Below are 12,094 nucleotides of genomic sequence, written 5' to 3' on the forward strand. Positions count from 1 at the left end.
AATCGGTATAGAGCTAATTGGTACCTTGGAGACATCCCGATTAAGGAATAAATATGTCTTTGTGATTGTGGATTATGCTACCAGATATCCAGAGGCCTGCCCAATGTTAAATAATACCACACAGCAGATCCTCAAACATCTTCTACCGCATTTCTCTAGGGTCGGTTTTCCCAAAGAAATACTAACGGACCAGGGTTCAATCTTTATGAGTAAGCTTATGGCCGAAGTCAAAGAGCTACTCCATATTACCACCCTATGAACATCTGTGTACCATCCCCAAACCAATGGTTTGGTAGAAGGATTTAATAAAACTCTGAAAACCAAACATTGGTAGACAAGGATGGGTAAGACTGGGATCGAATGATACCGTGGGCACTGTTTGCAGTGAGGAAACACCCCCCCCAGGCTTCCACAGGTTTCTCTCCCTTCGAACTGCTCTATGGTAGAGAACCCAGAGATGTCCTAGGCATGCTCTGGGGGAAACCAGGTAAGAATGAGAGGAGGCCCCCATTCCCATCTCGCAAACCGCCACCAGAATGCTAGAACATATGAAATTGGTTCGAGACTTGATTTGAACACATATGGAAAAGGCCCAGAAACAACAAAAATCAACTTATGGCAAAAAAGTTAATTTAAGATCATTCTGCATAGGGCAGAAAGTAGTGGTCCTCTTACCCACCTCAGGAAACAAACTTGTATCCAAGTGGCACGGACCTTATGAAATCATAGAGCAAACGGGAACCTGTACTTATAAAGTAGCCCAACCGGACTGAAAACATAAAATCCATTTGTATCACGTAAATCTCTTGAAAGAGTGGAAAGAGAACCTGTCAGCCACACATGCCAAAGTACTAGCTTGTCTGGTTCCCGAAGAGATAGATAACTTCGAGTTAATCCCTTGCGAGCTAGCTATCCAACAACAAGAAGATTTAAAAGACGTATTAGTCTCATTTCCCGATGTATTCTCAGAAAAAAACAGTGAGAGTAAAAGGCACATACCACTATATTTGAACACCTAAAGGTAAAGTGTTTATTTAAAACTGTATTGACTCCCAGAAGCCCGTAAACAGATAGTGATTGAGGAAGTCAACAAAACGTTGAAATCCAATATCATTGAACCATCTTCAAAAGCCTATGCTCCTCTCCTATCGCATTGGTCACTAAACCTGACAGTTCCTGGAGATTCTGCATAGACTTCCATCAAGTTAATGCCATCTCGGACTTCGATGTCCCATGTCTTGCATCGATAGCCTAATTGATAAACTCATAGCTGCCACCTTGCTATCTACCCTAGATTTAACCAAAGGGTTCTGGCAAGTCCCTGTATACGGGCCAGATAAGGAGTAAAATGTGTTTTCAAAGCCTCTAGGACTATTTCAATTTAAAGTTCTGCCTTTTGGCTTACACGGTGCGCCAGCCACTTTCCAACGCCTCATGGATCACATTTTGCAACCCTACTCTGACTTCTCTGGAGCATACATTGACGACATCATCATTTATAGTAAAACCTGGGCGGACCATCTCTTCCATCTTTATACCATCATGAAAGTCCTCAGAAATGCTGGCCTAACTGCAAACCCCACTAAATGCAGATCGGCCAAGTCAGCCATGAAATACCTATGCTTCTTCGTAGGGAATGGGAATGTACAGCCCCAACATGAGAAGGTAAAAGCGGTCTTAGATACACAAACCCCCAAGACCAAAAGAGATCTTCAAGCTTTTCTCAGGTTAATAGGATATCACCCTAGGTTTATCCCCAACTAACAGATAAACCTAAGCATGCCGAACCCCCGAAACTTCATTGGAATGACACGGATGAGAGATGCTACAACACCTTGAAACAGACTCTGTGCCAGAACCCGATCCTAAAGGTAGTCGACTTTTCTAAGGAGTTCATCTTACAAACGGATGCCTCCCTTACAGGGTTACGAGCAGTCCTGTCCCAGGTTTGAGATGGATTCAAACACCCCATTTTATTCACCATCCGCAAACTATTCCCACGTGAAAAGAATGACTCTCTTTTGGAACTAGAGGCCCTGGTCATCAAGTGGGCCATACTCCATCTCAGATACTACCTCTTAGGATGAAAGATCACACTCGTCACAGATCCGAGGCATAAAATAGGCGGTATCGCATCGCAATTTGCGATACAATACCGCTGGTTTGCGTTTTTAATTTAATATCATGTCGCAGAAACTGCGATATGATTTATGGCACCGAGCGCAGAGTTTAAAAGGCACCTGTTTATTTAAACTCTGCGCTCTGTGCACGGACAGTGTGCAAGCAGCAGCTCCCGGGCTGGGCTAAATACACTGTATCAATGTATGAGCCCAGCCCGGTAGCGGCTTCGAAGTCACGCGGAGAAGACTTCAGCAGGAGCACCCCAGCTCCACTCACAGACCCGGCTTCCATCCAAGGTAAGGAGTCATGCTGGGGTGCTTAGGAGTGGGTGCAGGAGGGGGAACCCCTTGTCTGCGGGGCTGGGTGTTAGCAAGTGGCCACGAGAAATATTAATTCCAGCCACTTGCTAGTACCCAGCCCCACAGTAAAATGGCATGCTGGCAGATCGCCTTCCAAATATTCTTTCCTTCTCGTGATTCGCGAGAAGGAAGGAATATTTGAAATGCCCTCTGCAAGCAGGCTATGTTATTACTGCAAGCCTGGGGGCTTAGAAAGTGGCTGGAAATAATATTTCTCCAGCCCGTACGGACGGGAGAAATATTATTTCTGCCACTTTCCAAGCACCCAGGCCTGCATAAATAACGTGGCCTGCTTGCAGAGGGCATTTTTAACTTTCTTTCAGTCTAGTGCTTAAAAGTGCCACAAGCGCTTTAATCACGAGACTGAAAGAAAATTAAAAATGCCCTCTGCAAGCAGGCTACGTTATTACTGCAGGCATGGGTGCTTAGAAAGTGGCGGTAAATAATATTTCTCCTGCCCGTATGGAAAATACAAAACATACATTGTTGGCACCACTGGAGCGTTCTAAAATACACAACCCACCCAACAGCACAAGATGGAAAGATGTTCAAATGTTAAAAATGTATAATTCTGAACGTAAGTTAACACCAATTACCTACCTTCACAGAAGGTAATCACACAGAGCTGGTAGGCAACGTTTGTCACTGCTCTGTAGCAGCAGCCCGGGCAATACATATTTATTCCTGCAGTGCAAGATAAATAACTGAACAACATGGAGACTGATACCCTCATCAGTCTGATGTGCAGATGATGTGCGATGGTGGCACGCTCTGCCACTTGCCTTCACTGGTGGTTCACCTAAGGCCTGTCCTGGCCAGAGTGCAGGGCAAGGTCATGTAGCTGTCAGGTCACTGGATTGGTCTGAGCCCATCACTCTGCACAGAGCGTTGAACTGAAAAATGTTTACAGAGCTTTTTTTATCAGATCTATTTATGTAGTCCATTCATGCAGTGAACCTTTACATTTTACACTCATTGCACAAATTTATTACTTCAGAGGTACATAGAAATGCTGTATTCTTGCTAATTGTATGTCTTGGGGTAAAACTAACTTCTGGTGAGATTTAAAATAGGAGTACAAAATTGCTAATCAAATAGGTTTATTTGCTAATCAAAAATATTTTCATTAGCAAATTCTGTTAATTTTTGAAAACTAATTTATGCCTTGCAGATCACTCACACCTAGTTTGGATTAGTCAACGCAAAGAATCCAACCCTCGGATCATGCAATGGTTTCTAGATGTACAACCCTATTGTTTCACTGTGGAACATCAAAAAGGAAAAGACCAGGCAAATGTAGATTTTCCTTCCCGGTTCCCCAGTGAAACAAATGTGGCTACATCACATGGAGGAAGGGTATGTGAGAACCCTCCAGGTGTATCCCTGACTAGTCCCCAGGGATCTGTCATCCAGGTGGCTACGACATGGCCATCGCTACTGGATCCAGTTCCTCGGGGTCGACCAGTGAGGGAGGATCACCTGGATTGGGGTCCTTGGGGAGTGGAAGTGGGACACGGACGGGTGAGACGCGGTATCTTCGTGACCCTGCCCTTTCCGACACCAACACTTTCGCACATCACAAAAGACGACGGACAAACACCAGAGCCGTTTACATGACATGTCCCACAGCATGGGTCAGGCAAAGTCAGGCAATTGACCTGAATCAAAGACACCTGACAGCCCTTTCCCTTCCTCACAGGGATAGAAGGTGGAGCACAAGAGGAGCAAGGTAGACCACACGACGAGAGGACCAACTCAGGAGAAAGATGGCGCAAATCGAGAGGGTGACAAGGAGAGAAGCAACCTTGTCCTTTCCGAGCCAGGTCCGTGAAACCTCCACACAAGGAATCGTAAGACCGTGAAAAATAGCCAGCGTGTGTTGCAGTAGATGCCAACGGTAGACAGGGCCCTCCTCTGCTGATAACCAAGACGGGAAGAGACACTTGCCACAGTGGTCCCGGCCTTGACTCCAGAGTCAAGAAAGGCCATGCCGTTCATCACAGACTGAGTCGAGGGGAGAGCCGATAAGAAACCAAACTGTGTTGACAAAAGTAGCAAGCGGCTAATTGAAGAAAGTGCAAAGAACTGTTAATACGAAGGGGGAAAACCAGCTACACAGGAGTCAGGCACCACATTGGTGCTCACTCGGGAAACTCAGGGCAACTACCCTATTGTTGAAACTACCGTTACCAGAAAGCCTCGGGAAAGGCACGAAAAGGGTCCACGTGGTCATAGAGGGGTCTAGTAAAATACTCGGTACAGTCGAAAGTATTTGACCGACAGATGATTGTGAAGCTAAACGAAGTGAATCCTGCAACTGTTCAAGAAACTGTGATTGACAAAGTTGGCAAGAGTAAACCCGACAGAGGGATGCCAATAGAGCATGGGCAAAGCCAAAAGTCCCAATGAATAGTGTGTTGACAAAAGTGAACCCGGTAGAGGGATGTCCACAGTGAACTGTTTAAAAAGACATTGAGTCGTGAAAGTCACAGATGAGATTGAGTTGAAAGCCGTTGTGAACCCGACAGAGGCAAGCTAATATTCGAGAAGGGACTGAGCCCGGACGAGGGGATTTCAGGGTGAGAAGGCATCACCCAACGTGCAAGCAGAACTTTTGTTTGTTATTTTTTATAATACATCAGGTCCTCGGAGGTAAGAGACGTTTTGTAGAAAAGAGACTTAACCAACAAAGGCTCTGTGCTCCGAAGTCCTGCCTTGCCCCTTGCTCATAACGTGGGGAAGGGAGACCCCCCCCCCCCCCAACTACCGCATCCTGACTTATTATTTGTGAACACTTCTTTCTTGTGAACCTCCTCCCACACTCTTTCAGCGTAAGGATAGGCAATATGTTTTTCTTAGTATAGGCACTTTTATTTTTGACAAGACACCACTAGGACTGCCTTATTATTTGATGGTTGTAGCTTGCTCTCATCTTAGATTTAGGTTTAGAATTTTTCGAACCTGCATATACAGTTTAATAAAGACCCTTGAACTGTGATCACTTTACTGTTGCCACCATGAGTTCCTTACAGGAAGGAGAAAGGTTAGATAAGATGGGGTAGAGGCCATGTGTGAAATCCGAAGAGAGAGCGATGGTGGGCGAAAGAAAGGAGAGTGAAAGATAAGAGAGAGGAGTGAAAGGGTGATATTGAAGCAGATCATCTGAGATTGACACTTTACCTATCAAGCCACACTGACAATCCTGGGGAGTTGTTAGAATAGGGCATCTTTAGAACATCCACAGAGGAAGCCAGATAATTAGGTCTGCTGCCTTCAGGTCCGCTCTAGCAGCTAGACATAGATCATAGGGGTTACTGATCGCTAGCTGACAACACTAGGATTTAGGAATGCTTGGGAGGTGGAAGCCCATGGGAGACGAGAGAGCTACCACCAATAGTGTACCCCTCCCCCTTCTAAAGCTCACTGGGTTACATTGAACATCCTAACATTGGAAAACCTGAACATCATAACCTTGAATAATCTGCACCATTTACACGGCTTAAAAATAAAAACTCAATCTCGTTTGGAGACTATGCAAATTCTTTGTGACACAGGAGTGATCTTTGAACAGGGACATTTATCAAAATGCCCAGAATACATTAAGGCATACATTTTGTCAAATGAGTCAACTGATATATTAGGGCACAACGCAGAGTAAAGATATGTCAAAAGAAAACCTTACATAAATTTCAATGTAGCAACTTCGGGTGCAGGGGAGGAATGCAGACCCTGGCACGCAGCCTTAACAATCTACCAGACACATAGTCTACTACTTGAGACACTCCCGTCCCCTGCACACTACTAACTGAACATACAGTCAAAAGTTCATAAAACTATATATGTTTTTAATGTAATATCTAAATCAAAAAAGCTGAATTTTACAAATTCAATAATAGCCAGGCTTCTCAAATGCCTTGAGTTACAATTTTTCGTAAACACACAATGTATATCACAGTTAAATAAATCTCAATTGAGATACTACATGCTCAACACGTTTCGGGTTGTCTCCTCCTTCTACAGGAGCAAAAGATTATTTTTTCTGAAAACATATATACAATAGGATAGGTTCAGTCCCAGATCATGACACTAATTAAATCTCCTCAAACGTTTGTGAAATAATAACATGCACTTCAGAGCTATTCTCACCCCACTCGTGTGGCTCTACTCATCAACATAGTTCTTGCCTCAGCATCTTTTCATAAATGTGCAACCATTTTCTAATAGTGAGCATGCTCTCATGGGATTGGCAATCCATACTCTTGTGTATCTTATAGTTCGTGCCCATGTTAACAACAAACATAGTGCCAAGTGAATATGCACCCTATCACTTAGATAACAGTGATTATAATATCACCCTATTTTAAATCATACCTCAAGGTACAGTCTCAAGGAGTACCAGTACCAAATGTACCTATGTATAGAAATAAAGTGGGTAAATCATTCATTACCTTAAGAATACATATGTTGCTACAACAATATAATTGCTTTAAGAACTATGGGTCTACCTGTAATAGCAGGTGTGATTTCAGCACGCCGGATTAACTCATCTACGAGAACGCCTTGTTATGGGGAAATTCTTTCAGCGTATTGTTTCCAACAGCCACGCTGCGCTGAAAGTCGGTCCATGGACGAGTTTCTAAAGGTGAGCAAGTATCGAACAAATAAATTGAAAGGCTGACGTTACGTGTACCGTTAATATCAATTAGCGCTGTTAAAGCCTGCTCTTCGTAGTTATGGGGTCTATTTAGCCACAACCGTGTACCTTAATCTCCTTCAGTATGTCTATCCGTGATTACACAAGCTGATTTCTCTGCAGTGAAATACGCTGTTCCAAAGCAAAAGTAACTCCAGGTCCGTCGCGTGTATATCCTTAAATAGCCGTCACGCCTATACTGCAGATACAACAACTAGCACGCTATGCTACCTCTAGGATATGCGTGCATGGGCGCATTCTCAGTGAATGCAGTCATTCCGTTCATGGACACAAAATATAAAGTTTATCAAAGAGACTGAAAGATCTAGTAAAGATCTACTGCCAATGCCTCATATACCGGTTGCTAATATCTCTCACTTCTCATAACTATAATGGGGACAAAGTTTTAATAAATCCAATAGGGAACACATACTCAATCTACATATACCAAGTATCACAAAAATATTGTTTAAATCCAACTATAAATCAAAAGCAGGGTGTCTGTAGTACCCTATTTGCAAACCCACAAAAATGAGCTGGAAAAATGGTTGAGGTAAAGCCAAACCACCATATTCATACTGTAGGTAAAATTCACTCACATCTCCCTAATGTGGACCATGTAGAAATAAATGTGTGTTTATGCACCAGGTTGACCTTCTAGTGTATGCAACATAACTGTGGACCTATTAAGACCTGTAACTATGTACAAAAGAAGGTAGACACACTCTTCTGTTATGTACCCACTAATGTCAAATGAGGTCAGGGATACTTCCCTATGTAACAGGTGAGATGATTTCAAAGCATAGGTGGCCGGTGCTTGAAAGTAGTGAAATGGTGCAAAATCGTCTAGGACATTGCAATATTGGAATGTGGGGGCTTAGCCAGAAAGCAGATAGTACCCTTCAATTCCTGTATGAGAACAGGGTCAGAGAGATAGTTTATGGTACACCTCCAAGTGTAAAAGCTAAATGTTATAGGAGCATGACAGATTTCTTGACTACGAACAGCACCAAATTCATCCTGGTGAAGTGGATTGTAGTTTCTTAAAGTAAGAATCTCCTCAATGAAATTCACCACTAGTACAGTCAGGGATTACATAATTTTGTCAAAATTCTTCCAACCGCCCACTCTGTTACCTTTTCATTGATGACATATTATTCTTGCAAGTACTCTATGTAGTGTTTTATAAGAGATGACATCAGACCCAACTTCAAAAAAAAGATAAAGAAATTATATTTTTCATACACAGACGTTTCTCCATTAGGTGAACTTCTTGCTCCACCTCTCTTTTCAAGTTTTATCAGGCTCACCCTCTCTCTCTTCTTCTGAGTAGGAAAATACTCTAGCCCATTGTTTCAATGTTTATTTTCACATCTTATCTGTGTCTCAGAAAGCCAATGTGTCAAATATCTTTGGCGTCCGAAACTAGAACTTCCAACTTTCAACTCTTTCTTTCTCCTCATCAGTGTCCTTGTGCTCCGACACACACACACTGAACTAGTAGTCTCATGTTATATACTTCTTTGGGTTTTTTCTTCACCTGTTCATTGATCTCAGTCTTGTTCTTATGGGGTCTGCACCACATGCAATTTTTCCTTTGTTCTCTGGTCAGCATCATTGTACAAGTTCTTTGAAGCGCAAGAACCACAACTCCAATTAGGCAATTACTTTCTGGTTAGCTGGGCTTTGTCTACACCACTGCCCTATATCTCTGATTGGTTAGAACATCAACTCCCAATATGAAATTCCACTCTGCTTCACTTAACATTGAAAGCACAGTGTCACTAGTCTTGTGAATTATTAGGTCCACAATTCTCAGTATGCAGTCTTTTTGTTTCCCCCTGTGTAACCACCATACTCCCTTTTGGGGTTAGTAGTTAGCTTCTGAGCCTCTATCCCACCTCCTTATCTCCTCTCTCCTTTTCAGTATGGCGAGATATTGGAGGAACAGCTGCTCTGCCCTCGCTTCCAGCTCCCAGCAGGCATCTTACTGAACAATTGCTCATCTCTCCACTTCTCCACTTCTTTCAGCACAGTTGTGTTCTCAGAAGATCTTCAGATGATGGGAAACCTCATGTTGTTACACAGAGTGTTACTATCTCAGCCCTCAAGTTGTCTGGGTCACCCTTTGCGTGTCTGCACTTCTACTGCCTCTGAGCCAGGCATCTCCATTAGTCTCTGGCATGGTTGTCTGCTATGCCTTATCTCACCACTATACTCTCAACTGCCATCCTTACATTCTGTCCATCTTTATTTTTTCAACCCACGGCTTCTGTCACATGCTTGAATGTTAGTGAAAAGGATACAATTGTTCCACTTATTCTGGACTTTGTGACGCGAGTGGGGCTACGTCATTACTTCTATTAAGTAACAAATACTAGTCTGCCTTTATCAAATAGAACACCATCATTTTGACATGGTGTGGTATGCCAAACACATCAGCGTTATGTTATCAAAAGACATGCAATGAAGCACTCATCAATGTTCATGGAGCTTGCAAAATGATAGTAATAAAAAAAGTGACAAGCCTAGTGTGCTACCATTTTCCATCTTATGTTCTGGACACCCGTAACCACACAAATGGAATCCTCACATACCATTGCACATCGTTAATGTTGTGTTGGACTGCCATATCAGCACACCCTCACCAATACCTTGCACATCCTAACAAAAATGTCACACCTTAAGTGACAGAGCAGATTCTTGAGACCATGCTTACTTAGCGAAGCTGTACAACACAGTAACGATGTGCACAACCTTGGCTACCCCTTGTAAATCATCAACCTATTAATAATAATGCCATATTTCATATAGTGAGTCATGCCGGATTCCTCACGTTTTTAAGCAAGGTAACAATGGGTAGTGCTGGGTAGCGTTATTACCACATTCAACGGCACTCCATGTGACTATCGTCCCTATCAACATGAAAGGTCACCCGTGACAAAGTAAAAACTGAAAGTATGTTTATTAAATACAATGAGGAGCGCCTGAATAATAAATAACTTTACAGTCTTTTTCAACAGGATCAAAGACCCTCGTACATCCGCCATTCATCCTGTTCTCTTTGATAATGGCATGTTCCACGTCTCTTTCAATGCCTCACATTACTGGTCCCTTAGTCCTCTTTTAGGTTTCATTGGGATACTTGATTTCTCTTCCCTAATGGTGATCACTAATTCACTTGATCTCTTGCAACTCTGATAGTTCCTTAGGTGGGGACTTTGGTTCCCAGCTGATAGTATACGTTTTTTTTCCATCATATCAGGGTTCATGATTGCAATCATTTTCCAGTCTCAAGAAGACTCTGAATAATAGCTTTCCCCTTATTATTTTATATACCATCACCTAATAGATGAGTCCACTTTTCAGGCCAACCAGACTTTGAATCAATGCTAGAATGCAATTTATCTTAGCTCTGAAACAATTGTCTCTCAGTGACTTGTCTCCAATTCTTCAATCCCTCCTTCTTTCCATTCTTAGAGTGGAATGAATGTTGGGCTAACTGCTCCATTAGCCCTCAGACTTTATAATTTCAATGACTTTTGGGCTTTGACTGGACTTCAGTTTTTCAATATACTTCAAGCGTTGCCTATTCAATGATTGAGTAAATAACCTCAGTTTCCCAGCACAAATAATACTTTAATCTTTCAACAATGCTTATCCCAGTTGGTCTGGGTTATAAGTCTTTGATTCCCAATATGAAACAAATGTTCAACAGTCATTAATTGGGATATTGGTCTGTGCGTCCCAATGCACATCTATCCCTTTCTCCCAATGTTTGCTAGTCATATCCGTTCAGTCTGCTGGAGATTGAGAAACTGGGCTTTGTTCGCCACACCTTCAGCTCACATCCACTCTGTGGGGGCCTTGTTGGTTCATTAGTCGGATCCTTATCAGCTCTGTTCCGACCATCACCTTTTGGTTTTTTACTCGCCCAAAATGTGTACTTCATCTCTTATCAATGCTTCCTCTGCTTTGTAGCCATGTTTACAACTCATTTCCGTGTTCCTCTCGCCTCTTTCTTGGACTGCCTCTTTGTGTTTAGAGTTTCTTCTGAACTCCTCTCTGCCTTTTCTGTGCAAGTTAGTTGAGGTATTGCGATCTTCCCCCTTGTTCAGTAGACTCCTCACCCATTGCGATGATTCCCCTGCATTAGCATCTTTCTCTTGTGTCCAAAGGTCAACCACTCAGATTGGGATCATGGTCTATGCATCATTTTGCTCGTTCAACTTGAAATGGTGGCTTTCTCCAACTAGCGGGCCTCTGCCACCACCTCCAAGCGCTCACAATGTGTTAACCAACAAGATGGCTCTATCCTTCACCCACTTTGCCTGCCAAAAAGAGCAGACAATTGATTGCTTCAGAAAAAATAAAGCTCAGAGTGATAATTGCTGTGACTAAACCCTTACATTCCTTTGGGCAGCAGAAACACGCCTACACAGAGGAGCAAGCTTTGGGGGAATGCAGCCAGACTACTTTGATGTTTTATCCAGGTGTTCACAGTCAGAAATGAGCCAGGCAGCCTGAATCTCCTATTGACATCTGATCCCCTACTACTGCCATTGGACTGCTAGAATGGGACAAGAGGGCTCTGCTGTTTTTTTCACTTGAACACTCTAGCTGCAGGACCAAAGAGGAACTAAAACATGTTTGCACTGATAACTAATAAAGCAGCATGGTTAGTGATAGGAGAAAGGTTGGGAGAAGAAATTAATACATAGGGTGTATTTGTTTATGACACGGCTCTATTGCTACAAATAAAAAACATGTGTATCATTAGATCTGTACACTTTATAAACTGACACAATGGGAGAAATATAGTATAATTCATGTTTGCAATTAATGTTTTTACATAAACTCTTTGAACCACGAACATACAAGCCAAATTGACAAGCTCTGGACAGATGGTATTGTTTTAGAT

At 42.7% G+C, this 12,094-nt stretch overlaps 1 protein-coding gene across 1 annotated transcript in view; it reads right to left on the bottom strand.

Annotated features, from left to right (window-relative positions):
• SYNJ1 (synaptojanin 1) overlaps positions 1-12,094 on the bottom strand; it is a 1,805,713-nt gene that overhangs the window by 1,363,798 nt on the left and 429,821 nt on the right. The gene's annotated exons all lie outside the window — the stretch shown is intronic.

Source organism: Ambystoma mexicanum, chromosome 7p, assembly GCF_040938575.1.
Source record: "Ambystoma mexicanum isolate Mex_15411 chromosome 7p, UKY_AmexF1_1, whole genome shotgun sequence".
Taxonomy (NCBI): domain Eukaryota; kingdom Metazoa; phylum Chordata; class Amphibia; order Caudata; family Ambystomatidae; genus Ambystoma; species Ambystoma mexicanum.